This window comes from Pseudochaenichthys georgianus, chromosome 20 (assembly GCF_902827115.2).
Source record: "Pseudochaenichthys georgianus chromosome 20, fPseGeo1.2, whole genome shotgun sequence".
In the NCBI taxonomy this organism is placed as follows: Eukaryota; Metazoa; Chordata; class Actinopteri; order Perciformes; family Channichthyidae; genus Pseudochaenichthys; species Pseudochaenichthys georgianus.
In genome coordinates this window covers 22,264,642-22,267,999 of record NC_047522.1, presented here as the reverse complement: position 1 = coordinate 22,267,999, position 3,358 = coordinate 22,264,642, and positions in this window count along the sequence as shown.

Sequence of the window (3,358 nt, the reverse complement as noted above, 5' to 3'; positions counted from 1 at the left end):
TCATGGCAATACTTGCTCCCTGCATCTAAATGACAGGGAGCGCCTCTCCTCAGCTAAACCTATCACGCCCCTTCATTACAGGGCTAATCATCGCACCTGTTAACCCCTCTATATATGCTCTCCCCTGTTCTATCAGCTGTCTTCCAGGTGTCAACGCGCAAAGCTGGTAGTTTATACTCCTCTTACGCCTTTAAACACTGGATACAAAAAACAAAACAAACGCTCAAACATGCCTAATTCAGACTCTTCAGAGGACTTACCTTTTTCGAAGGATCTCGATCCCATCTCCGATACCCTTTCAGAGGCAGCATCCAACTCTGTAACTCATCGTCGCTCCAGCTCCCGTCTGAGCGCCCGCAGCGGCTCTCGCTCAGCAGAAGCAGAATTCCTCATCGCCCACCTCCAGAAGCAGGGCATCACCCCAGCCCCAGATCTCCTGCTGTCTCAGCTCCGTGATCTGGCGGACCAAGCCTCCGGCGCGGTCTCTCAACCCAGGCCAGCAGCCCCAGCCAGCCCCCCCGGAAGAGGGCGAGGGCGCGCTCGCGGCCGCGGGGGCAAAAGGCTTAAAAAAGCGAGTCCTCCAGGAGCTCGCCCGGCCAAAAAATCCCACACTCTCCAGGTTCACTCCAGCGGGGCTCAGCAGCCCAGCACCGCTAAGCCCGGGAGCTCCGGCACTCAGCCCCCGTTCGACAGTAGACTAGCCAATACGCTGCAATCTTTGGCAAGCTCCATGCTATTAATAGACGCTCGCCTCCAGTCCATGGAGAAAAATCAGGCCGGAGCTTCAACCTCTCTGGCGGCCCCGCCGGGCCAGGATTTTACAACCGGCGCGATAGCTCCCGTTTACACCCTGACTTCCGCCCTCCCGGCTCCTCTCTCAGGTAGGCCCTATATCCCCCAAGCCGCTAACATCTCCTCACGGCTCAGGGCAAAAATCCTTGACGGGAAAGACATCAATTTGGTCAGCCTCATCCTGCCTTCCCCGGAGTGCGACAAAGCCATCGCCACGGGAGGAAGCATTACTGCGGTATTTAAATCCGCAGACCCCCGGCTCCTCAAAGACCTTTCGATAGGACAATTTCTGGTAGCATTCAGCATTTTCCGCGATGTTCTCTGCACAGTTTACCCTGGAAGGAGAGCGGAATTAGACGCCTATTTGGCCATGATCGGAGATCTTCACTTAAAATATGGGAAACTAGTTGTCTATCAATACCACAAAAGCTTCTCCAGCAAAGCAGCGCTACACTTAGCTCATAGCAACATCCGCCTGGACTGGTCCGTGCTGGATACCGAGCTGCTCGTTATGGCTACCGGCGGGCAACAGGTAGTTTCATGCATTAGCTGCGGAGCGCAGGGCCACACCTCTCCGCTCTGCCCTTCAGTACCTCTCTCCGGGTCTAGCGTTTTCCCCACGCAGTATCCTGGGAACATCAAAACAAACCGTCAGGTGATTAGGCAAAGGGACACGAAGATTTGCGGTGCTTTTAACGAGAACGTGTGTTCTCAACAGTATTGTACTTTTCTCCACATTTGCAGTACGTGCAGGGAGGCCCACCCGAGGTCAGTCTGCCCCAGGCGCCGGCTCATTTTCCCCGCGCCAGAATCAACGTGGTGGAAAAACCTTTTAAAACATCACCCATCGACTCCCATTAACACCACACATTTAGCAGCTGCACTTTCGACTCACCCAAATCCCGTGTTCGTTGACTATCTGCTGTCAGGGCTTTCTCAAGGGTTCAGGGTAGGGGTTCTCTCTCCCCCCTCAGTGACTCTAGTGGCAAAAAACATGCAGTCAGCCGCCAAAGAACCCACTATAGTCTCTCAGCTCATAAAAAAAGAGCTCAACAAAGGATATTTAATCGGTCCTTTCCAGTCCTCTCCGTTCCCGGTGTTCCGAACAAGCCCAATAGGGGTCGCTACACGCAAATATTCCGAGAAGAAAAGGCTCATCTTCGATCTGTCCGCTCCTCGCGCTGGGCCGTTCTGCAGCATCAATAGCCTTATTCCCCCCGAGTATTTTTCACTTCACTACGCTTCAGTCGATAATGCCATTAAGCTTATCAAATTTGCAGGGCAAGGAGCGTGGCTCTCCAAAGCGGATATCACGGACGCATTCAAAATAATTCCCATTCACCCATCTCAGTGGCACATGTTCGGTATCAGGTGGGAATCAAAATTCTACTTTGCTGTCCGCCTAACCTTCGGGTGCAGAAGTAGCCCCTGTATCTTTAATTCTTTTTCCGAAGCCCTCTGCTGGATCCTCCTGAACGTCGTTAGAATCCCCTCCGTTCTTCACTTATTGGACGACTTCCTCCTCATAGATCCCCCTCGGGACAACTCAGGCGACTCTTTAGCAAAACTCCAAACATGCTTTCAGGAGTTAGGTGTTCCCCTCTCAGTAGAGAAAACGCTAGGCCCCAACACACGCCTGGGCTTTTTAGGCATTACACTCGACTCCGTAGACATGGAAGCATCTCTCCCCACGGACAAACTGCAGCGCATTCGCGACATCTCAAAAGCCTTCTGCGAGCAACAAGTTATCACCAAGCAGCAGCTTCTCTCCTTGCTCGGGCACCTCAATTTCGCCATGCGTATCATCCCTCAGGGGCGCTCTTTTATCTCCCGGCTCCTGGATACAGCGTCGGCTGCAGAAAACCTCCATGACCACGTCTTCCTAGACGAAGGCTGCCGCTCTGACCTACGATTTTGGTCCCTCCTGCTCGCACACTGGAATGGCGTCAACTTCTTCTACGACGACCTCATGTACTCCTCCGACTCCATGAGATTCTTCATGGACGCTGCCCCATCCGTGGGTTTTGGGGGGTTTTTTCAGGGAGAGTGGTTCGCAGGCTCGTGGCCTCCGACATTTCCCAGCCATGCCTCTTCCTCCGCTCTGCATGAGATCTTTCCGATCGCTGTTGCCTGCCACGTGTGGGGGCACCTCTGGCCCCGGAAGCGGATCTCAGTACTCTGCGACAACCAATCAGTGGTCGGGATTATTAACAAAGCACGCTCCCCGTGCCGTGACATCATGCCGTTCATGAGAAGCATCACGTGGTCTTCCATCACCCACAATTTCCTCATCTCCGCACGTCACGTTCCCGGCCACCTTAACCCAGTGGCTGATTCCCTCTCTCGCTTCCAATTTCAGAAGTTCCGGAATCTCTGCCCAGGAGCCAGCGCTCAACCCGTCAAGATTCCTCCCCTGCACCTCCTCTCTCTCTCCTAGATAGTAGCCCCCTAGAAAGGCACCTCGAATCAGCCAGATTCTTCATGAGGAAAGGCTTAGCCACTTCCACCCTTAAAACATACGATTTCGCTTGGAGAACGTTTGCGATGTTTTGCTTTTCCTTAGGCA